Source organism: Schistocerca nitens, chromosome 9 (assembly GCF_023898315.1).
Source record: "Schistocerca nitens isolate TAMUIC-IGC-003100 chromosome 9, iqSchNite1.1, whole genome shotgun sequence".
Taxonomy (NCBI): domain Eukaryota; kingdom Metazoa; phylum Arthropoda; class Insecta; order Orthoptera; family Acrididae; genus Schistocerca; species Schistocerca nitens.
The window spans coordinates 402,347,791-402,374,010 of NC_064622.1; the positions used below are offsets into that span (position 1 = coordinate 402,347,791).

Here is a 26,220-nt window from a genome sequence, read left to right on the forward strand (position 1 = left end):
CTGTATGTCCATATGGAGGTAATAATTTAGTGTACAGGAGAGGAGTGCAGTAAGAGAATAACAGTTCTGCTGATAACGCCACACTGTAAATCCAGTACTCCATCAGATGTACATAGGACAGTTCATAACAGTAACTGCGGCTGTGATGGTCAGCAGAAGAAACGAATAAGAGATAAAAAAGAGTTACGGTAAATTACATAATGTTCGCAAAATTGAGCGCGATATGCGTGAAATAGCTTGCAGCCTGTCTGCATTACAGGTTTTGCCTTATGGTGTTGAGGTGTGGCTTTTCAAAGCACAAACCATTCAAAAACTGAAGCTCGCTCAACTAACTATTGGGAGACTGTAAGGAAAGTCAAATGGAGATGAGTGGGACACAATTACACTCCAAGAAAAAGCGACGCGACACGAAGGATTTATCCAAATGCAACGGAAATCGATAGATGAGATGTACATGTCCTCGCAAACAAATGATTGACGTCAAATTTGGATAATTTATTCAAGAGAACGAGCTTGACACATTTACTAACACCTTGGTCCATCTCTGACCCTCATGCAGGGTATTAATTGATGGAGTTATTGAATGTCCTTCTGAGGGATATCGTGCCAAATTATGCCCGCTTGGCGCGTTAGATCAAAATGCCGAACTTGTTGGAGGGCCGTACCCACAACACTCCATACGTTCGCAGTTCGGGAGAGACACTGCAATCTTGCTAGCCGGACTAGTTTGGCGAGTGCGAAGACAAACATAAGAAACTCCAGCAGTGCGCGGGTGAGCATTATCTTGCTGAAATGTAAGCCCAGGTAGGCTTACGAGGGTCAACAAAACGGGGCATAGAATATTTTCGGTTTACCGCTGTGCCGTAAGGATGCCGCGGATGACAATCAAAGGACTCCTGCAATGAAATAAAATGGCATCCCAGACCATCACACCTGGTTGTTGGCCGTATGGCAAGCGACAGCCAAATTATCCCTCTGTGTCCGGGCACATCTTTTCTTGTCATCGGGGATCAGTTCGAAGCGGGACTTAACACTGAAGATAATTCTACTACAATCAGTGAGATTCCTGGCTGTACACCATTGCAAACGGTCATGTAGGTGTGAAGAGGTCTATAGTAATCGGCGCAAGGCACGCCTGAGATCCCTCTTTCTGTGAGCCGCCTTTTAGTGGTCCTTGTAGCCACTGAAGCATGTCGTATCGATGATAATGATGAATTCTGAGCTCTGAGTGCCTCTCTGACCATTGCTCGGTACTTGGGTTCTGTCAGCTCTCTAGGTCGATCGCTACCTTCATGATGCTGTGTTCGACCATGGTTCACCCATTCCTGCCAACATCGTCGAATGGTGGCATCGCTCCTATTCAAATGGCGAGCGATTTGCCAGTTACTCTAACCGGCTTGTTTCATCTCAACTTAGCGTCCTCCCTCAAATGTTATCTGCGTATATTGTTCATGCGCTTGACTGCGGGGCATAGTTACTGTTCAACTGACGACACGTAATGAACTTCGCGTAGACTTTACGCCCTGGTATCGGCGTGTCCCCTCTTTATTATCCTTGCCAGCGTCACCCATTCATCCATCGTCCGTCCAAGTTTACAATTCTGCATCTTTTTTACAAAAGTAGATGACATAAGGAAACATGCAACAACGATTTCGATAAGTATCATAGAGGATACATACATGCAGGTACACACACACACACACACACACACACACACGCACACGCGCGCGCGCACACGCGCGCGCGCACACGCGCGCGCGCACACGCGCGCGCGCACACGCGCGCGCGCACACGCGCGCGCGCACACGCGCGCGCGCGCGCGCGCGCGCGGTGACTTTGTTAAATGGAGAAAAGCTGCAGGAAACTATCATCAAAGATTACGAGCATGTGCAAGGGAAAACAGTGCTCTGTCTCAGGAAGTCCTGTCATACGAAGAGAGCTTCTTACTTATTTATTTTTAATGTGGAATGAAAAAAGTTCAGTGATACCAGTCACTCGCAACAGTAAACTTGTTGTTTCATTCGATATCAATAACAGTCACTGTAAAGCCTAACCTAAAATATTCGCATTTAAAGTTACGAAACTTTATGTAGGTATTTAACCGGATAAACTCGCACACCCGGTTGAACGGCAACGTAGTATTTTCTTTAAATAGCTTCTCCAGGCAGCTAGGAACATCGTTTTTCATTTCACATAACTCCTATTTCCTATTTCTTCACTTCGAAGACTATTAATCAGGGGAGTTATTCATCGTGTTTCGTAATAAAGTTTTTCATAAATTCTAGGATTTCTTTGTATTTCAGATTTGTAATTTTGAGTGTTAGTATATATAAAAAAAATCTTGCATTATTTTCTGGTTCGTTAGATACGCAACATTTAATCGTCTGGAGAGATAATTCTAGATAGGTCGGCCGCTGTGGTCAAGCGGTTCTAGGCGCTCAGTCCGGAACCGCGAGACTGCTACGGTCGCAGGTTCGAATCCTGCCTCGGGCATGCATGTGTGTGATGTCCTTAGGTTAGTTAGGTTTAAGTAGTTCTACGTTTTAGGGGACTGATGACCTCAGATGTTAAGCCGCCGAGTGCTCAGAGCCATTTGAACCAGTCAGTCTGCATTTTATATCCTCACTACTTCAGCCATCATCTGTTCATAAGTTGCTTTGCTGCCCAAATAGCAAAACTCACCTATTACATTCAGTGTCTCATTTCCTAGTCTAATTCTGTTAGCATCACCTAAATTAGGTATTCGACTACATCCCACTACCTTTGATACATTTAAGTTACCATCTTACAACCTCTTCTCTACTGTGACCCTTTCCACGCAGAGATAATGGAGAATAATTTGATTTAGGTAATTGTTCATTGTCTTGCTTTGTTTGATTGTCCACTTCTGATGAAGATCCTGGGAATTTCACAGAGATTAAATCTTTCTATAATCATATCTAATTAATATAATTCTTGTAGAATTTGCTACGTAGTAACAACTTGATCATCTGTACGCACGAAGGTGCAAGATAAAGTGTTTCTCTCTTCTTCTGACCGCTTTGTGACTACCAAAGAAGTTTCACTCAAGAATATTGAAGCAAGTTTTGGCGATAATGTTGCCATCTTCAGTGTTTTTTTATATGTTTCTATTCGTTACAGGTCTTGACATTAATTGCGTCCAGTGTTGTCTTCTGCCGAAAATGAAGTGTTGGTCTGTTTGTTTTCAAACAAATCGTAGAGTAAGTCGAGATCAACACATGGCATGCTGTATAAGGAAGCACAGCATAATAACAGTGAGATATAAGGGAAAGACAGAGGAAACGAATAAAAGGCCGCTGATGATTGCAAATTATCGCGAAAACTGGTACCGATACATGGATAATGAAATGTTTGCATCGAAGCGGATTCACAAATCGCATTTTGTATTCTCGTTTTTTCAGGGCGTAAATTTATGGGCTACAGAAACCTTCAAGTTAGCCATTACTGTCAATGACGTCCCGTTCGCCTATACGTATGTGTGCACCTGCATAAATTGTCCAACATTTTATTCAGATGCAATGTGACACTTAACGTTTCCCATAATTGTTTTGACCTTGTTTCAAGCACGGACGAATATTTATAAATTTGTCTAAATTGTTACTTACTGTGTCGTAGGCCCTAAAGTCCCATAGATAATGCCGTGTCAGTGCTACTGGAACGAATTACTGACGTGGGCCCGGCTAGCTCAGTCGGTAGAGCATGAGACTCTTAATCTCAGGGTCGTGGGTTCGAGCCCCACGTTGGGCGTGATATTTTTAAAAGTTGCAAATGTAGTATTGGTGCTTTTATCAGCTCTTCACCACAGTGGTTCGCTGAAGGTATGACGCGCTGAGCAGAGAAAGCCGCTGCATCGATTTCACACATGGCGGTTTGCAGGCTGGACCGCTTGGCAAGAACCGTTAGCTTTACGTCTGACACAGAAGCAGTGCTGCCACTTTGCTCTCGCTAGTAGCAATCTGGAAACGTAGTGAGGTACCTCTAAGCAGCCTCATCACACATTGCTCTTTTCATATTGGGAAGCATCCAACATGCCTTCCTACTTTCTATGGCCCAATACTAACGGTGAACGCAGTTCTTCGCTTCATACAAATATTGTAGCTCTTTTCAAGTACGAACCGTAACTCATTTTGAATTGTGTACTTCGCGCGTCTTTACTGCTTTCTGCAACGTTTCATGCGGCTAACCATACTGAATAACAGGAAACCGAATTTTCATTCCTGCCACAGTAATCATGTGCTAACCTTCCACTTAGGGGAAAAATCTGTTGTTAACAGTCGGTAACAGTGGATTTACTTTCAATGACAACTAGGTATCAACAGAGTCAGCTTGATAAGTGACGTTTGTGTTTTCAAGCTGAATAGATTGTTACATCAGCAAAGAAAAATTATTAAATTTGCCCAAAATATTAAAGTTACAATCGGGTATAAGGAAGCTTTTTAATACTGATTGAAAGGGTGGGTCAATATGATTAGCACGAAATATGGATTAAAGATGAACAAGGCAAAGATGGCGATAAAGGGTAGTAGAAAGAGGATTGACCACTTACTCAACATGCAAACTGGAAACGCCTCAGCAATGAAAGAAATTAAAGAATTCTGACTAAGAAGCAAGATTGCAATGGATAGCCGAACGGAGTATCAGAAGTAAACTGGCAAAACTGAAAGCTTTCTTCAGTAAACAAAGCTCTAATGCAGATATAATGGTACGAAAGTGAGAAAGTTGTTGAAATGTGTCTCAGGAATTTGTAACTGAAACATGGATCACTGAAAACCCGACGAACGAAATGCAAGCATTTGATATGTGGCCCTATCGGGAGAGGATGTAGTAAAACATCAAATATTCAAAAGACGGATGGCTTAAAAAAAAATTAAGGGGCATCGTGAGATCCAAAAGCTACAAAGTGATTACTGAAAGCGGTTTAGTTCTAATAGGAAATCTGCGGAAGTGACCAGTTTCAGAACCTAGTTACGGTAGCTGAAATTCCTTCAGAGAACAGACAGCAGTAGTTGTATGTGCGTCATTCACTTTCTGGATGTTACTGTTAGAACGAGACCATCTGGCGATGACCGACATCCTCACTGTAAATACCAGGTGCTCCTCGTCATCGTCATAGGAAAGTCGGCACTCCCTGTAGTGAGCAACATTTTCTTAATAGCTGATGTGTGTAGTTCCATGTGTAGTCTCGCACCAACAGCTCTGTTTTCGTAATACTCATATTGTGACGTTCTTGGCCAAATCAAACCCGTTTCAATCACATTCCAAGGTAAACCTGCCCAACACCATAATCGTACTGGTGTCCCTCTCAACGACATTTGTGAACACTTTCCAGATTGAATCTTTCATTCTGCAGCAGTTTGTGCACAGCTTTGAAACTCTGAAACGGTATACCGTACCGGATCCCCGAACCTTGCACACACTCTTTATTTGTCAGTTTGGTTTAATAATTGTCTGAAGTATCTCGATGTAATCGTAACAAGCTCCACCATCTGTCTGTCTCTCGCAGAAGTAGTTCTGTAAAGGTTTTTTTCTGTATTTTTGGTCCGTGCTAGGTTGTAACTTTATTTCTTATTACTTTCATGAAACACTTTCTTAAACTCCCAGATAACGTAGAAAAAGTAGAATATGTAGTATAAAATATGTAAAAATTGTCGAAGAGAACTAAATTGGGTAGGCCAAAGAATTCATTATTGTTAAGAGTAGAGTAATGTAGTACACCGAAAGAATTTGTCACTATGGATTGTAGAACATAAAACCGTAACTCAGACGGAGGTATACTGCCACTAAATTTACAAATCCACTGCAATAATTCAGCTATGTTCAAAGATATGTCAAGTACAGTTTCTCAGTGACTGTTTTCGTACTTCTGATGTAAGTAATTTTAACGAAACTACTTTCTGTTAATCATTTTGTTTACGCGTTATTAACCATTATTTGGAATCAAAGGACCATTTTGATAATTTATTAATATTGCCACATGCAGTATTTGAAGCTGTTTCGCGAAAATGTTCCTGATAATATGTAAAAGGCATTTGCTGCCCCATATTAGGCTGTTATCAGTTGTTTAGTATAATTTATATTAATGCAAATGATGTTTAGTGTATGATTAGTAATGTAGTTACTGGAATGTGTGTGTGTGCGTTATTATTATTATTATTATTATTGTTATTATTAGTAGTGGTAGTAGTAAAAATATTATTATGCCATACTCTCGCTATGTTATGCAGTGTTGTATGATACTACATCATTAATAACACCTATATCAACCTTCCAATAATCATCGAGATTTTTGTTTCTATTTTCAGTTTCTTATTTTGTACATGTAAAAATAAAATACTACTACTTTGTGTACTTAAAAATATTTGTTGTGGACCCGATGCTCGCCATTTATCCAAGTTAGAAGGGTAATTAAATAGGGGATGTACATGTCTGCTCATAAAACACTTTTATTTATGAGTGTAGTAGAAGGATTAACACCTTTCTGACAATTAGCATAACGACGCGCCGTCTAAAAACACGCAAGACGACTACGCCGCGTCATTCATAACATCGCAGACTAAGTATAGGCACTCGATTACGTGATGTTTAGTTAAGAGATGTAAGAATGCATAAAAGGCAGTAGCTAGCAGGTTGGGGGTGTAACTCAGTGGTAGAGTGTCTGCTTCGCATGCAGAAAGTCCTGGGTTCAAATCCCAGCTCCTCCAAATATTTTTGCCGCCACGATCGGTCAGCTTGTTCAATCAGGAGACTCGCCATCGCCGTAATAAGAAAACAGAGTGCTATTCTCATCAGTGAAATATGAAAAAGTCATGAGACGTCCGCAAAGAATCATTGACAAAATAAAACGAAGAAGAAACAGATCGAGAAAAGTATTATTGTCGGCGGTCTAGGAGGCAACTTCCTGGCAAATAGGTTTTGTTCGTATCTGGCTTAGTGATTTTTTTGTTTTGTTTCTTTGTTAATTTGTTTAATTAGTAGAAATCATGACTCTTATCAAGAGATTTTCGAACATCAGAAAGGGACAACATGTAGTTCCTTTTCCACTCAATATCTCAATCAAAGGGCTACAATTTCAATGAGTGTCTGTTATCTGTGAGGAATGGAGTCTTCGAGGAGGCTAATAAATCTGTTCTTTTCTGCCACCTCCTCCCAGGCGGTAGGGTAATTTTCCGAAGTTCATATATTTTTGACATTGCGTCAGTCGTCGGAGGCGATCTGAAAGTTATATTATTCTTGAAGAATCAAGTTTGCCAGGATCGCTAGTAATCGTTTTTATTACTAATATCGATTTCTACAGATCCTACTGTCATCATCGGATCTGAAAGTTACAACAAAAAACATCCCAAGTGAAGGTTTCATAGAATCACCGTGTATACTACTGCGACAGCAGAACGTGCCTTGTAACGTTATTAGATTGTCCACCTTTGTCATTCTTTACGTTAAATTTATAATAACTGTAGTTCAACGTTGTTTTTTAAAAATAAGTTTACAATAAATATTTAATATTATTTATCGACACACAGCCGTATCGAAAGTCCTGACTGGAAAAAGTCATGAAGATACTATAAGCAAGACAAATATAGGCCACAACCGTGGGCCATAGAAAATCACTCTGTGAAACAGTCTTAGTTTTACATAATTGTGTTCTTCGCACCACATAAAATGTACACTAAGTCATATGTGCAAATGGTACAGCGCTCGTGGCTTAAGTATAGCTCATTCACTAAAGAATTATGGGTTAGTGTCAGTGTAACCGCAGAGCGGATTATTGCAGAATATTGTGGAGTTCTTGGTACAGTTCCAGAAGTTCATGTGAGAGTATATACACCGACTCATGGAAATATTGCCGTGTATTGTGGAATTCAAAGGTTACGTATACTAAAGTGCTCATGGTTTATATCTTCTAGTTTGTGTAAGTGGGCACAAAATACATCGAAAGAAGATGTGATACAGTGCACAAATGCCGATATCTTTTATAAAACTCCTTACTGCACGAATGAAATTTCTATACGTAAATGATGCGGTTCTCTATATTTATGTTTATTACAGTACTCAAGATTTTTCTTAAAGTAGATACAACAATAAATACATCATGGTAGGCAGAAGTGTGACTGTAAAGACTTAAAGAAACCATAAAATTGGTATAGTGGCAATGACAATATCACATGCATAACAACACTGATGCAGTGGTGGATGTTTACGCTTATTACAGAACTTGAGGTTTAGTTTAAGTACAACTTATGTGGTGCGTGTCTATTCAAGAGGAACTAGACAGTCAAAATAAATCACTGCATGAGTCTAGGCCTACATAAGAACATATATATTATGTTGTTGTTGTTGTTGTTGTGGTCTTCAGTCCTGAGACTGGTTTGATGCAGCTCTCCATGTTACTCTATCCTGTACAAGCTTCTTCATCTCCCAGTGCCTACTGCAACCTACATCCTTCTGAATCTGCTTAGTGTATTGATCTCTTGGTCTCCCTCTACGATTTTTACCCTCCACGCTGCCCTCCAATGCTAAATTTGTGATCCCTTGATGCCTTAAAACATGTCCTACCAACCGATCCCTTCTTCTAGTCAAGTTGTGCCACAAACTTCTCTTCTCCCCAATCCTATTCAATACCTCCTCATTAGTTACGTGATCTACCCACCTTATCTTCAGCATTCTTCTGTAGCACCATATATTATATTTGCGTATAATGCATGCTTTCATTCCACCAGAAAAACAGATGAGCTTTGGAACTATACGACGAGCTCCACAATATCTTTCAATAATCCGCTAAGCGCTTACACTGACACTTTAACCCATCATTCCTTAATGAAAGCGCTGTGCTTAGACCACGAACACGGCGCTACATCCGCAATGACTTAGTGCAGTTAATTTTATATGGTGCGAAGAATACAATTATGTAAACATAAGAGTATTTCATGGAGTGATTTTGTATGGTCCATGGTTGTGGCCTATATTTGTCTTGCATATAGCTATCTTGCTGACTTTTTTCCTGTCGGGGCTTTTGATATGACTCTGTTGATGAACAATCTTCATTACTTTTATTGTAAACTTACTTCTAAAAAATGACATTGATCTATAGTTACTATAAATTCACGTGTAAAGGATGACAGTGTATATTTCATTGTAAATACATTAAAAGAAACGAGTGTGTATTTCCAAAACATAATATTTTAAATCTGTGAGTTAAAATGTTACGAAAATTGTCTTAAGAATAATTTTAATGAGATTAGAGAGAAGAGATAATTGCAGTGTTACACATGTATCGAAATTTATCGGACGCTACTATGTAAATAACTGTATACTTACTTATCTATAAGAATATCAAGTGATTCGTGTATCCTGGGACATCAGCACAACATGTTTTACCGGTATGTTTTAGTTCGTGTGGTATTTTATTTGTGACATGCTGAGTTGCACTTTACTGTGACGCAACATCAGTATGTGACTGTGAGGTAAAAAGCATGTACATCTAATGATGTTACAAGGTACGTCCTAATGTTGCAGTAGTGTACACAGTGGTTATACGAAATCATATGTTTGGGCAGCCTTCACTTGGGATGTTTATTTTTGCAACTTTCAGATCCGATGATCGCAGCGTAGTTCTATCGCAACCGGTAATAGTATTGAAAGGAATTACTAGCGATCTTGCCAAACTTGATTGTTCAACAATAATATTTCTGAAGATCATCACGGTTTCTAGGCGCAGGATCACTCCAGTTTTTTCGCACAGTCTGTTTGTTCTCTGCCCATATGCTTTCAGTAGCGTTTAGATCAGGTGCAGGAGGAGGCCAATTAAGAAGATAAATTTCATTGTGTTCTGCAAACCAGTCGCGCACCATCACTGACATGTGTAAGAGTTCCGCCAGTCACTATTGACGCTGCCGTCGGCAGAGTCGATGATCGTCACGGAACCTCTTCTTGACGGCTGCACATTTGGTAAGTAGTCTGGCACGCCCAAACTGTCGTCGAACCATTTCCACCGCCACAGGAAGCGCAGTATTATGTTTCAACTGCACCGCGTTTACGATAAGGTTTTATCGTGCCGTGTCGACAAGTTCATTATCCTGGACAGGTGTTGCTACACGCCAAAATACAGTTTCCATACGCATACTGAATTCTCCATTATCTCGATAACGTTTTAATCACCGTCGCTCACTGCCCTCCCTCTCCAAAGCAGCAATGACGCGGTCACTCGTGACGATGGGGCATGGCGCGTGAATAATGAGACTGGACCGAAAGCGATGTGATGCGGTTATTCGACCTTGCTCGTGTACTGTAATGGGCTATTACAAAACGAATGGTCCGCCTGCGAACCTAACTCGCCTTCACAGTCTGTTACAGTTTGATATCAATGAAACTATGTGAATAATTCTCACTTATCGTGTCAAATAAAGGTAGTCAATTCAAGTTTTTGACTTTATAAAAGTCAGTCTGCACCAGAAGTGCTCCTTGATTGCAATGATCACTCACAGACGGCACGTGGCAACACTAGCAATGGAGTGTATATAAAACATAGGAGGAGGGAGGGGCGGGGGGGGAGGGGGCACGCGGAAAACAGTGCAGTCGTTGTCGTAATGCGGAAACGGAGCGTTTAATATGACGTTCAAAAGAACATGATCATTTACTTTTGGGCCAAGGATGGAAGGCATTCCGAGACAGCTAAGGCCACGTCCTATGTAAGCGTCCTAAAGCGAGCTACGTGTGGATACCCGATTCTCCAGCAACAAGCGGCAGCATCAGGAGATTGGACGGGGACACTTTTCGTGTGGTTGTCCGATTGGAATTTTTACCGTCGCTGCTATAACATTAATGCAGCATTGAAACACTGGGCGGTAACATTCTACGTATCGACACCACATCAGTCGATCATTGACCACCGTGCAACAATTGTCTATTTAATTGTCGTTTTATCATAATGTAAGTAGTGTTGTGTACAACATGAATAGAGAACTTCTTGCATTATTGTTATATCATCGATTGAAGAGGAAGCGAAAAAATACTTATTTTGGTTCATCCGATTAATCAACAGAGAGAGGGAGTTAGAAGCCTTCTACCATTTGTTTCCTGATTTAAAAAAGATGAAGAAAAGTTTTTCAATTGTTTTAGGATGTCAGTCTAGTCATTCGACGAACTGCACAACCTACTGAAAAATCATATACAACGGAAAACTATTAGAGTGAGGAATTGTATTCAACCGGTGGAAATGCTGGCAATAACTTTAAGATAAGTGAAACTGAGAGTTGGAAATTAATTCGTCAGATAATTTTTAGACTGCAAAACCGTGTAATTTTTTTTACAGATTAAGCTGCAGCATTTTATTACATGTTTGGCAATATTTGATCATTAAAATAATGTGTGACGAGGGCCTCCCGTCGGGTAGACCGCTCGCCTGGTGCAAGTCTTTCGACTTGACGCCACTTCGGCGACATGCGCGTCGATGGGGGGTGAAATGATGATGATTAGGACAAAACAACACCCAGTCTGTGAGCGAAGAAAATCTCTGACCCAGCCGGGAATCGAACCTTTTTTTTTGTAACCATATATATTTATTTAAATGTATTAACAACGACACATTTAAAAAAAGACATTTTATTCTATTAACCTATTATATTCCCAGTGTTCGTTAATATTACTGTCATTTTATAGGTTTTCGTTTTTATATTTTTTCCTTTTTCTCCTATTGTTGTTCCTTGAACCCTTTTACGTGACCATTTGTCATTTTTTTTGGGGGGGGGGGGTAGACATTGCAGGACAGGCAAAATGATTTATATGTAGCATCGACACATTGATTTTGAGTTCATGTTTCTGTATGTCATACACTTGTGATGCCACAGGCACATTGTGCATTCTGGTTTGATCTCTTCCTCTAGTTTGCACTGTTAGGTGGGACAGTATGAGGGGAAACATCACCATGATAGATGGAGCAGAAGTGGAAGAAACTTTTTTACATATACTACAGATTATACATAAATTGAAGAAGGGAGAAAATTTTGTCATATGAGTGAAACAATACAATTTTATAGGCACATAGTAAATGAAATCAGTTGGCACTTTCCACCAAGTAATGCTTGTCTCCTAGACAATATAGTACAAATAATGAACAAAAATTAATTAAAAAACTGGTAGTACTTATGGGCATACTTTTGACACTGTTTCGGCTGCGAGGATGACAGATGTTTGGTGAGAAACACTCTATATCACTGATTTCACTAAGAAGAAACTCTTTATACTACTATACTTCACTATTTGAGGCGAGAGGAGAAAGCACTTTATCTTTTCTGTTGCACTTACTCACTTTCACTGCACACTTTACTCTTGTGGTGAGGTGGCTGGTGGCGGTACTGAGGGTCACAGGCTGGGGAGGACTCTGGCGATCGCTGTCTGCAGTGGAATCTGCAGGAAGTTTCTGAAGTTTTCTCGGTAGCGCCTGTGCTGCTGGGCCGTCTTGTTCTCCTCCCAGAGGTCCACCAGGAAGGCCAGCTGGTCGGTCTGCCTCCTCGCTACGATGGCTTGTGCCGTCAATGCGAGGCCCAGGAAGGCCAGCTGGTCGGTCTGCCTCCTCGCTACGATGGCTTGTGCCGTCAATGCGAGGATCCACAGTGTCGCCAGTCGCTTTGGTCGTGGAAATGGGTTGCAGTCTGGGGCAGTGATTGCTTACACAGTGATGCTTCCCGGCGCCGTTCTGTTGATGTGGGCCACCATCTGCTGGCACGCTTCCCAGATGTTGATGGCATTCCCGCAGGTGAAACGGTGCTCGAGGGTGTCGGTCATGGCACATACGTCGCACTTGTCACTTGCGACGAGTTTTATCTCCGCCAGTCTTTGGTTGGTTGGTACTGTTCTGTTAACTATTTTGTACCATATCTCCTTCGCATGTTTAGGCAACATGTTTTCCGAGACGTTTCCCCATATTTGTTTCCAATTGATTTGCGGGAGTTCGTGTTCAATTTTGTTTTTTGCCGGCTTCCCCCTGAGGGCCCAGTATATTCTCTTGGCTGTTCTGTGGCTGGGGTTCGCCACGGTGTCCAGAACGTAACTTTTGTTGGCGTAGTACAGCCTGACGTGTTGCATTTTGAAGGGAATGTGCCTCGTGTCGACCGGTGCTTCTTCTGATGCGGGCTTGTATCTTCCAATTATCTTCGCTGTGACGCTGTCAGGGTTTTTGTCCTGGATGGTGAGCGTTCGTTTTAGTAGAAGGGCTGCACATTCGGTCTTTATATCAACTAGACCTAGTCCCCCTGAACCCGGGCCCTTAGGATTGACAGTCTGTCGCGCTGACCACTCAGCTACCGGGGGCGGACTATTTGATCATTAAGAATTGCAATTCAGCAAAATCAGTAGTGTTTGTTGAAGATAATGAAGTTACTGAAGGACTGCGAGATTGAACATAATCATCCCTGATCATTTGAGAACAATTTTCGTAGTGGTGAGCAGTAGAACTTTTCTGCTGAGGTGAGTTCAAAATTGGCTGGAAATTTGCGATTGGTGAGCAGGTCATTTCTTGTAATGGAGCTGGATGGAGTTCTTATAAACTGCGGTGGATGCGTGTTAGTCGTAAATGTTTGTTGAGGCATCTAGGGAACATTGAAACGTTGTGTAAACTTAACATTTGATGGTTGATTAAACTGCTGGATCTTGGGAGTAGATTGGTTGCATACATTATGGGTTTGAGGTATGGAGGAGTAGGTATTTTTGATTTTCGAAATGACTTGAAAAAATTCCATTAGGTATTGAAGCCACTGTTTGTCATCAAACGTGCCTACATGAGGCAACAAACTTTCACAAAATTGTAGTTTCTTTTTTTTTTTTCAGCTTCTCTTCTCGGTAATGTCTGTAAAATTAAGTCGACTTCATCCATTTTTTTTACGTTGCCTTGTAGGTGGTTTTGCTTTGAAACAACTGTTTCGGCTGCTTCTTCAACTGCCGGAGGTACTGGAGAAACATTTAGTTCTTCACTATCATAGTCTTCATCTCCATTCTTATAGCTTTCTTATGTTTCTCTTTCCCCGTATATTTTTCGCAGAATATATTTGAATATGTGCTTTCTTCCTTGTAGGCATGTGAACCACTTGCTTTTGAGTATTTCTTTTGTGAGTTGATAGACGCATCATGTGTTTCCACCTTTTCATGACTTCTGTACCTGAAAATAAAATATTTGTAAGTCGAAATAAGGCAGTATATTGAATAAGTACAATTTACTAACTACAACATATGTGCTGCATTTACACTAAAATAATGCTTTTAGTTTTAGGTATTTGGCCAGTGGATGCATATTTACTGACCTGCATTATCCGTACAGAATTGAAATATGTAGAGCAAGATCGATTGTTAAAGAGGTCTGGGGAGCTCTCAGGCTAGTTTGCAAAGTGCGTGCATACCCACTAAAGAAACTTGGGAGGAATCAGCAAAGGGATCTGAATCAATAGCAAATTTCCCTCACTGTATAGGTGCGATTGGTGGAAAGCACATCCGCCTCGTGTGTTCCGCGGGAAGTGGCTCTGTGTTCTTCAGTTCTAAAGATTAACAGCTATCGCAGACAGTTGGTACCGATTTACTTTCGTGAACATTCGAAATTATGGAAAAGATTGTGACTATTTTATTTTAAGAGACACTAAGCTGTGGAAATCAATTGAAAGTGGTTCACATAATCTACCGGTAGAAATGCGCCTATGAGGAATAGGAATCCCGAAAGTACGTTATTTCTTTGTTGCTGATGCTGCATTTGGCTTACACAAACACTTGGTGACCCTTGCGCTGGTACTCACTTGACTGTTGAAAAGAGGGTATTTAACTCCAGACTGTGTAGAACAAGAAGGTACATAGTGCTCTTCCAGAATACTCAGTAACAATTTTTCGCCGTCCCACGAATGTACAACCTGATTTTTCTACTGATATTGTCAAGGCCTGTATTGTGTTTCATAATTATGTTAGAGGTGGAGATGGGTAAGTAGCTGAGGATGCTACGTCAATTACAGGACTCGAAAACATCCGAGTAGCCTTCTGTACAAGAAGCGGTTTGAAAGCCAACAACGTGAGAAATATTCTCTGCAAGTACTTCGTGTCAAGTGTTGGGAGCATTCCCTGCCAGATGTCAAAGATCTGAAGGCTCAGATACGCGAAACCGGGAAAAATAAGCAAAACCACATTCATTGCGGGCATATTTGACACTGTTTGGGGTAAAAAAATAATTCTAGTCTCACTGATTAGTACAACTGACATATAAGAGGTACTATGTATATTGAAACTTCAAAAATGTAAAATACAATTATATTGAAATATAATTTTTAAAGACTATTAATTATTAGTTACTCTACTATTCAATTGACCTTAATAGTCTTGCATTTATTTAATATAATATATATCTTTTGTTAATTTACTTTTGATTCGGCGACGTTTCGGAATTAATTTTTTTTAATCAAGCCTTGTTTTAAACGACGATGATAATCTAATTTATTCTTTACTACTATGACCGGTCCCTTATCTGCTGCTATTGTTATAAGATCTTTGTTGTTTTTGTAATAATGTTTAGTGTACTGTTTTTCTTTTTGTATAATGTAAGATGTTTTTATTTGTTTTTAAAATTTTGAATCTTTGCATTTGTTTGTTCATTAAAAATTACAAATAAAAAATTTAAGACTGTCAAGATCAATTCAATATCATCATAAAATAGATAAAATTATTTGTGCTTACGAAAGTCATCCTTTCATTGTCTTCAAACGTACCAAAATCATTCCTGAGTTCAAGACCGACTTCATGCCACGCATTTCTTGTGGCGTTCCTATCTTTAAAAATGTCCGAGGTTGTGTCCCAGAGCACAGACCTTTGTTGTACAAAATGAGTTAATAACTCATTGTCAATTACAACCACTTTGGCCACGATAAAACCACATCACTACGCCACTCTCAATGCGTACACAACAGCGGTTGGTGGCAGACTGGACGATGAGTGTGTAACCGCGCATTTAGTCACTTAAGCCTCCATTTTGGGGGAGATGGTAAACAATCCGTCGATTGAAATGACAGTGAGCGACTACATTGCTGCCGTCGGCGATAAATAATCCGATCGTCCATTTTTCCACCCAATATGTACGTCGCAATACTGTCTTACGCAGCACTACTGGTTCGGAAGCGACGGTAAAAATTCCGATCGGACAAACACGCCCTGTTCCCCTCCATACGCTCGGGTGTCCTTCGTCGGAGCGACGATCACCTACTCAGAGAAACGCTAGACTATCTCATCAATAAATTAAAGACAAATGTTTCTTACATAACCAAGATGTTTCAACAGCAGACAAGCGCGGAAGAATGACTGACTACCGTAAATACTGGAGATTGAGTGCTATTCCGCTGGTGTACGTGGTGCAACCGTGATGTCTTAGGCTAGTAATCGGGATCGTTGTTTGATAATGAGTTTGGCACAGGCTGTTTACTGTATTTTAACTGACTCTGTTAGTCCTGTCACCAATTCTGTGTGGTACGTTTTATCTATACTTCTACACTGCGTCTCAAAGTATATTTTAAAGCTGTTGCAAAGTACTTGACCTTTATGTGTGTACACACCTATCCTAGAGTACCACATTCCTAACAAAACACAATGAACAACCAGAAAATTCTTCTGATACTTGATTGTTGGGAACGTAATTCTTCAGCAATCAATGTTAAGACCAAACGTTACAACTAACCTAAATAGTCTGCGTAAATAAAGCATCTTGCTGCGGCACACACATTCGTCTTGCGCGTTATACGAAGATGTTACGCATACCCTGTTCTGACGCGGGTGATGATTTGGAAGCTTGTGAAGGTATCGCTTCATGTGTACCAGTGTACAACATACGCTCCGGATCAGGTACCCATCATTTTTTGTAAATATGTTGGTATGGAGACTGGTCAAATGTCTTAGGAAGTCGCCGAGCTCTTCCTCATCATGGTTCCACACGACGAATATGTCGCCAACGAACCTGTACCACACCTTGGGCTTACAAGGTACGTCGACGGCATGTTCTTCATGCGGAACCATGGTGAGGAACAGCTCGGTATCTCTGACGTCTGAATATTTCCCTCTGACAGATTCTGACATCAATGTTACATCTTTTCTCTATTGCGTCATAGTATGTACGTTGTCCCATTTTCGTGTGATTATTAAAATTAATTCATGAGTCTTTGGTCAAGTCCGGAGACAGCTCGCTGCCTTATTGATGATGCCTAAATAGGACATTATACTTCGCGTCTACTCACTCGTTTTCATGTCCGAACGTTTCCTGACAAACCCAGTTTTAAATTGGCTACTGCAGTTTTTAAGGAAGTCGGGTCCAGCTGTTTTATGTGATAAATTCGCCTGAAGTTTGCGCGAGCTCCTATTTCTCGGTTTCCGCACATTGTCAAAAATAATCAAAAAATAATCAGACATGCCTTCAGACTGTGAACCAACATTTACTCGCTGTAATTGTGCCTAAACATCCAGCATTGTGGCAGCAACCCTAGCAGATGACGAATCTTACTGCTGCCAATTACTGGCAAGCCTGGATAGCTACATACCACAATTAGGCTGCTGACAACTTCGCATTGCGCCACAACTACTTCCTGCAGCCTTATATCAGTCTTGAGATTTTTCGCAACGTTGATATGAGCAGAGGTCTCATCAATTTATACTGCATTCTAAATCTACTATAGCCATACTCACCCAGCCACCTTATGGTGTCACTTCATTTCCTATTCCAGCCGCGAATGGTCCTCGGGATGAGCGTTTGTTGGTAAGCCTCCGTGTGGACTCGTATTTCTCTAGTTTTAGTTTCGTGGTCTTTCCTTGAGATATTCGTAGGACGAAGCAAAATATTGGAATTTTGTCAGTAAACATCCCCGTGATGCAGAACGCTTATGCTGCAGCGTCTGCCACTTCAGTTGACTGAGCATCTCTATGACGCTTTCACTCTAACTGAACTTGTAACGAAACACGTTGCTCTTTGGATCTTCGCTATTTCCCCTGCCTATCCTATATGGTATGGATCTCAGTCTTGACCAATATTCAAATACTCGTCAAACGAGGATTTTGTAAGCTAAGACTTTCGAAGGCGAACTACACTTCCTCCTGAGGATTCTTCCAATGAATTCCTCTGGCAACTGCCTTTCCTACGATTACTCTATGTGGTCGTTTCACTTTAAATAGCTCCGTACGCAGATAGTTCATGCGTGTGACTGCTTGCAGTGACTTCTCCAATCGTTAACCATAGGCAGTGGTTCTTTCTGTCTATTTGAGCACAGTACGTGCCATTTGTTGAAGTCGAAGGTCAACTGCCAATCCCTGCATCAAGCATTGATCCTCTGCAAGTCTTCCTGCATTTCGCTGTAATTTTCTAGCGTTGCGACGGGGTAGGAACATTTGGCCGGAGTTGCACATCTGCTGAGAGACAGTTCTTTGTGGCCTGGGGCTCTTGCTGGGATAAGCAGTTGTAGCGACAGACTGATCTGTAGCTTAGCCTCAAGTCTAGGTTAGGTTTGAATGTGGTATTTTGGTTGAGTCGGCGAAGCCAACGAATGTGAAAGCAAAAACTACCTGAAGTGTCTTGGGCTCCGCAAAAATGTCAACACATTCCACAACTCTGCCAAACTCGGTTGCGACTTCTCTGTATACAACAGCATAATCCGCGAAAAGGCTTGTGGAAGTTCCGATGTTATACACTTAGTCATTTAATTGTATTGGGAAAAGTAATGGTGCTTTGGGGTACGACCGAAGTTACTTCTACGTTTGAAGATTTGTCCGTTAAGCCTGATGTTCTATATTGTCTTTGCTAGGAACCCTTCATTCCAAGCCGGCCGCTGTGGCCGAGCGGTTCTAGACGCTTCAGTCCGGAACCGCGCTGCTGCTACGGTCGCAGGTTCGAATCCTGCCTCTGGTATGGGTGTGTCTGATGTCCTTAGGTTAGTTAGGTTTAAATAGTTCTAAGTCTAGGGGACTGATGATCTCAGATGTTAAGTTCCATAGTGCTTATAGTCATTTGAACCTTCAGTCTAAACACACAGCTGGTCACATTCTCCGTATTTTGTTCATCAGACTACCTTCCGGAACTGTACCTAACGCTTTCTGAATGACGAGGAACACGGGGTCAACTAGGGCTCCAATATCTATTGCCCTCTGGGTCTCGAGGAAGAACAGAACGAGCTGAATTACACACGACAGTTTTTTCGGAATCTATGTTGATTCTTACAGAAGAGATTTTCGGTCTCCAGAAATATCATAATACGCTAACATAAAATATGTTCCAAAAATTCTACAACGTAACCAACGTCATCGACGTACGCCTGTAGTTTTGTGTGTCTGTTCAACGAACTTTCTTGAAAGTGCGAATGACTCGGGCTTTTTCCCAATTATTTCGAACGCTTAGCTCCTTCAGTGATCTAGGGTACACTGCTTCTGGAAGAGGACTAGAAGACGCTACGTACTACAAGACGCACCTTAATTTTTAAGCACTTTTTAAATAACATTTTTATAACAGATTAAAAAGATCGTAGTTGATAAAACCGAACTGACCTTTAAAATCCCTGAAAATCATCTTCTAGTTTTGACCATTTTGCATTCAGTCCTCTATTTGCACATTCAGTCTTCTCATTTTTTTCACTTCTTTAGTAGCCCGCCAGTCGCGAATGGTTCTTTATGTTGGTGGAGGGTCGAAATGCTGCTCAGCTGCTCTCTTACCATGTTCTGCATCTTCAATTTATAACCTGCATCATATGAATACCTTTTATTTTTGTCATTACGAAACTAGCTACTAACAACAGTATTGTACTGTTACCGATAACACAAATCACTTTCAATTAAAGTTCACTGGCACCTTCGACTGCAGTGGCACAACATAGGGTTGAAGAGAGCTCAGGGTTTGCGATGCCGGGGAGGGAGGAAGACGGTGTTAGCAAGTTTTTGAATCCCCGAAACTCATGTTCGTCGCATCGGTGCACTGTTGCTGCCAGTTGAAACCAATATTGCCAGATAGACAGGTTTCCCGCGGCATCGAATATATGGCCATTTTTAAGACTGACGGGAGTTTTAAATCAAACACTGGACATTCCTCTATTAATTTCGAGTAAAGACGCACCTGAATTTTGGAGGCAATATTTCGAAGAAGAAAGCGCGCTTTATAGTCCGTAAAATAAGGTATTTCGACATGTTATTTTGACATTGTTGCGACATTTCAGAGGAGGAACAGCAGTAAGATTTCTGCTATTGACAACGACCGCTTCACAGATGCCGGTCATACCTCGTTCATTCGAGTCTGCCTTCTCTAATACAGTGTCCGGTAAAAAGACCTCCCATATTTGGAGAGGCCGCTGTGTGAGGTGTCCTAATGTGGAGTGGGTATCGATCGATAACGGTGCTCCTGCCATTTTCAATAGGCGTAAAGGCTTGACTAGGTGAGCTTTGTGCTTTTGATGCAGAGGAGTACATTCGTATCGGTGGTCCTGTGATTAGTGCTCAGCGAGTATTTCGCATTCGGTTCGTACTTGGCTGACATGATCTGTTCCTGATAGAAAAACTATTAGAGTTTGGGCATCAGACTTTAGAGCATCAGATTTTGGAGCGAAAAGATTCTACTGGCCGACGTCGGACTGTATGTAGCACCGCCGAAAAGGTGGCGCTTGTGAGAGCGTCCATTCAGCAATCCCCAAAGCGTTCATATAGCTGCTCTGAGATTGTCTGAGGCGAGCATAAGAAGAATCACGCACAGAGATCTTCACAGGCACCGATACTAAGCGATCGTTAGTCAAGAATTAAGTGGGGGAGATTTTGAAACTTGCAGAGCTGTGTGTGGGGAAGTCTTCTGAGAATTCCCCCTGGCGCTGTTGTGACTTCTTCTGACGAGGCCCACTTCCACTTGTCAGGTACTGTAGATAAAGAGAATATCAGCTAAGGCACAGGGGATGGTCTATAACACTACCTTGGGGAACGCCTGAAATCACTTAACTGTGATCTCTCTGACAGGAAATCACGAATCCAGTCACATAACTGAGATGATATTCCATAAGCACGGAATTTTAGAATTTCACTAGAAGCAGCTTGTGTGGTACAGTGTCAAAACCTTCTGGAGATCTGGAATTACGGAATCAATTTTAAATCCCTTGCCAATAGCACTCGACACTTCGTGTGAGTAAAGAGCTAGTTGTGTTTCACAAGAACGATGTTTTCTAAATCCGTGTTGGCTGTGCGTCAATAGATCGTTCTCTTCGAGGTAATTCATAATGTTCGAACACAATGTATGTTCCAAAATCCTGCTGCATTTCGACGTTAACGATATGGGCTTGTAATTTACTGGATAGCTCCTACTATCTTTCTTGAATACTCGTGTGACCTGTGCCAATTTCCAGTCTTTGGGTACGCATCTTTCGTCGAGCGAATGATTCTTAAGTATGGATCTATTGCATCAGCATGCTCTAAAAGGAACCTAAAGGGTATACAGTCTGGACCGGAAGACTTGCTTTTATTAAGTGATTAAAGTTACTTCACTACTTCGAGGATATCTACTTCTAAGCTGCTCGTGTTGGCAGCTGTTCTTGATTCGAAGTTTGGAATATGTTGCGTGTTGGTAACCTTTCCGCAATTCTATGGATTTCATAAACTAAAAGAACTCTACAAGCTGTGTGGGTAACTTTGCGAGTTTCTGTACCCATTTTTACACGGCAGAGAATGATGTTATAACAGATCGGAGAGAAATAGCCAAATTTCCTGGTTCACGCTAATATTTAGGAAGTGCAGGATTTGTAGAAAATTTATGAATAATGTTGGACGCATTGACAGAATTAGCTGATCTTCCATACGATCTTCAAAACGGGGAAATGTCACTGTCAACAGCAGATAAACTGACAGAAACAACTGTTAGAGGAATTCACTCACTGCAGCAAAATCCTGGCCATTATCCAAAAGTAGCTAACATTATGACTAAATTAAATAAATCCGAACCTGTGTCTCTGTCAAGAGACAATAAAATACAAATCATTCGTGCAGGACTATTTTACAGGAGTCTTTATGCCAATTTAGAATCGAGACTGTTAACTACTCAGTGTTCTTACAGCGTAATGAATCAAGATTTGCAAAATAGTAATAGTTATAATCTCTTGTGTCATCTTAACAGTGTCAGTTTGATCTGAATGGCCCGAGAAGCTAGATGATATAATGTCTGGTGAATACAGTACACTTCATCTCTGCAAAAAATTTAGAATCCCTAATAACACGAAAATTATAAGAGCTGTTAGGAAGTTCAGGGAATATAGAAATACTGAAAATAAGCTTCATGATCTGATTCGCTTCAGATACTATTGCTATTTCAACAGTTGAGTGTGAATGCTCATAGCTCCATGAACAAGACTGTAGCCCTTTTAAGAAATGTCCTTTTGGTGTGTCATGTGTCTCAGTTGATGGTCAACAATTCAGATGGACCCCTTCTTTCTGAATTTTGACCAACGGCCATATGTGAAATCCTGGCTGGCACATTGGAGGGGATCAGCAGAGGAAGTCTCCTATCGTAAAGGAAAAATGACTGCAGAGCAACAACTCTTCGATCCTAACCGCAAAATTTTCAAATAGTGGGTTACGGCAAGTTGAAAAAGAGAGATTGAGGGTGATATACAGGGTGGTCCATTGATCGTGACCGGGCCAAATATCTCACGAAATAAGCGTCAAACGAAAAAACTACAAGGAACGAAACTTGTCTAGATTGAAGGGGGAAACCAGATGGCGCTATGGTTGTTGGCCCGCTAGATGGCGCAGCTATAGGTCAAACGGATATCAACTGCGTTTTTAAAATAGGAACCCCCATTTTTATTACATACACGTGTAGTACGTAAAGAAATATCAATGTTTTAGTTGGACCACTTTTTTCGCTGTGATAGATGGTGCTGTAATAGTCACAAACATATGGCTCACAATTTTAGACGAACAGTTGGTAACAGGTAGGGTTTTTAAATTAAAATACAGAACGTAGGTACGTTTGAACATCTTATTTCGGTTGTCCCAATGTGATACATGTACCTTCGTGAACTTATCATTTCTGAGAACGCATGCTGTTACAGCGTGATTACCTGTAAATACCACATTAATGCAATAAATTCTCAAAATGATGTCAGTCAACCTCAATGCATTTAGCAATACGTGTAACGACATTCCTCTCAACAGCGAGTAGTTCGTTTTCCGTAATGTTCGCACATGCATTGACAATGCGCTGACGCATGTTGTCAGGCGTTGTTGGTGGATCACGACAGCATATATCCTTCAACTTTCCCCACAGAAAGAAATCTGGGGACGTCAGATCCGGTGAACCTGCGGGCCATGTATGGTGCTTCGACGACCAATGCACCTGTCATGAAATATGCTATTCAATACCGCTTCAACCGCACGCGACTATGTGCCGGGCATCCATCATTTTGGCAGTACATCGCCATTCTGTCATGCAGTGAAACATCTTGTAGTAACATCGGTAGAACATTACGTAGGAAATCAGCATACATTGCACCATTTAGATTGCCACCGATAAAATGGGGGCCAATTATCCTTCCTCCCATAATGCCGCACCATACATTAACCCGCCAAGGTCGCTGATGTTCCACTTGTCGCAGCCATCGTGGATTTTCCGTTGCCCAATAGTGCATATTATGCCGGTTTACGTTACCGCTGTTGGTGAATGACGCTTCGTCGCTAATAACAACGCGTGCAAAAAATCTGTCATCGTTCCGTAATTTCTCTTGTGCCCAGTGGCAGAACTGTACCCGACGTTCAAAGTCGTCGCCATGCAATTCCTGGTGCATAGAAATATGATATGGGTGCAATCGATGTTGATGTAGCATTTTCAACACTGACGTTTTTGAGATTCCCGATTCTCGCGCAATTTCTCTGCTACTGATGTGCGGATTAGCCGCGAGAGCAGCTAAGACACCTACTTGGGCATCATCATTTGTTGCACGTCTTGGTTGACCCTTCGTATGTGGCTGAACACTTCCTGTTTCCTTAAATAACGTAACTGTCCGGCGAACGGTCCGGACACTTGGATGATGTCGTCCAGGATACCGAGCAGCATACATAGCACACGTCCGTTGGGCATTTTGATCACAATAGCCATACATCAACACGATATCGACCTTTTCCGCAATTGGTAAACGTCCATTTTAACACGGGTAATGTATCACGAAGCAAATATCGTCCGCACTGACGGCATGTTACGTTATACCACGTACTTATAAGTTTGTGACTATTACAGCGCCATCTATCACAAAGCGAAAAAAGTGGTCTAACTGAAACATTCATATTTCTTTACGTACTACACGAATATGGAATAAAAATGGGGGTTCCTATTTAAAAAAACGAAGTTGATTTCCTTTTGACCTATGGCAGCGCCATCTAGCGGGCCAACCATAACGCCATCTGGTTTCCCCCTTCAAGCTAGACGAGTTTCGTTCTTCGTAGTTTTTTTCGTTTGATGCTTATTTCGTGAAATATTTGGCCCGGTCACTATCAATGGACCACCCTGTATACATGTGCATATCATAAGTCTTGCCTCGAAAATATTTCTTTCCTGCGTTAGCGAGACGACTTGTCACCGATCTGATTTGTACTGAGATTGCAATACACGCGAGGTGTCTATTTGCTTCCATCGCCCTGAGTGGAATGCCTAAGTTCTAATAAATGTTTACCAACCTACAGTCTTCTATAGTTGTCCCCCGCGCAGAAAACAGCACGTAGGTTGTGAATTCGTTATCTTGAGGCTGTAAGAAATTTTTAGCGAGGAATTGATATTATGTGAATAATTAATTTCCAATCAGTTTGTTTATACGGGATGCCACTAGCCTTTATTGGCAGAACACGAGAAACTGTATAATTAAATTCCACTTTAGAGTCACAAATGATTTCTATTCTTCAACAAATTAATGAACTATATATTTCCGTATTTACAACTCTCATTTATAAACTAGACATTGGAAATTAAGTCCTAACTGATACCACGGCAGACAATGTATCTGTCCCCTTCACTGGCGAACCAGCTCTGATCTGACAGCCGAACTACTTCGCCCGCCATCCAAGTTAGGCGCGATCCGAAGATCACCGAAGTTCTTCGTTTGCCTTTTCGTTTAGCAGTTGTTTATTATGCTGCTGGTTATTAATACTTGTGAAATAATGGAATGATGGCACGCTATTAAGAGATCCTTTAAATTGAAATTGAAGTAAATATGCTGTTTAGTTTGTCTAATATTAATAACGGGAGATTATAATTTTGTCGCGCAGCTTCCGGACGCAGCAGCCAATCGCGGAGAAGGAACACAATTTAGGCGGTCTTTCACACGATGGAAGATACCCGTACTGAGCAAACCATCTGTCATCGGTACTTCACATCACATTATGTCATCTTGCCACTGCTGCTGCTTGCAGCTTCTTGTACCTGAATATGATGGCTGCAAAGACAGAAATATTACAAGATGAGTATCGGATTTTACAATTTTACAACAAAGGCACTGGTCTTAAGGCTGTAATTAGAATGTCACAAACATTTATATTTACAAACGAAACAGTTATGGATCTTTCGTCACCAACAGGGCGTTAACCAATAAATTTCTTCAAAATGGCTCAAATGGCTCTGAGCACTATGGGACTTAACATCTATGGTCACCAGTCCCCTAGAACTTAGAACTACTTAAACCTAACTAACCTAAGGACATCACACAACACCCAGTCATCACGAGGCAGAGAAAATCCCTGACCCCGCCGGGAATCGAACCCGGGAACCCGGGCGCGAAATTTCTTCCCGCTTGTCTTCGTTAACATTTTGGTCTTTTTTGTGAGGGATATCTGAGGAGTGTGGTGTGTGTGTTACACTGAGCCGACATAATTTAAGGATGTGTTGCTATGTCACCGGCAGTAAACACAACGATCACAAAACAGTAAGTTACGTCAACAACGAACCGCGGTCGTGTAACTGGAGCTGTGACTCACTTGGTCTGTGAGCTCGTGCAGCTGGCCTCTAGGCGTTCTCTGCCGCCGCCACAAAGAAAGGACCGACCGCACCCGAGGAGAGAAAAACCCCAGGATGTGGGCGTGGGAGCCGCAGATGACACAAGCCGCCTAAGTCGGACAAGATAACGGCTGCAGGGCCACAAACGGTGCCACCAGTCCTCGCGTATCTTAAGCCAACTGCAGCATGTTGATACACTTAGCTGTGCC

The 26,220-nt window shown here is 41.4% G+C and overlaps 2 non-coding genes across 2 annotated transcripts; both read left to right on the top strand.

Annotated features, from left to right (window-relative positions):
* The first annotated feature begins 3,695 nt into the window (after nt 1-3,695).
* Nucleotides 3,696-3,768, top strand: Trnak-cuu (transfer RNA lysine (anticodon CUU)). The gene has a single exon. It is a non-coding gene; the product is annotated as a tRNA-Lys (tRNA).
* Nucleotides 3,769-6,650: 2,882 nt separating this feature from the next.
* Trnaa-cgc (transfer RNA alanine (anticodon CGC)) lies at nt 6,651-6,722 on the top strand. Its single transcript has one exon. It is a non-coding gene; the product is annotated as a tRNA-Ala (tRNA).
* The last annotated feature ends 19,498 nt before the right edge of the window (nt 6,723-26,220 follow it).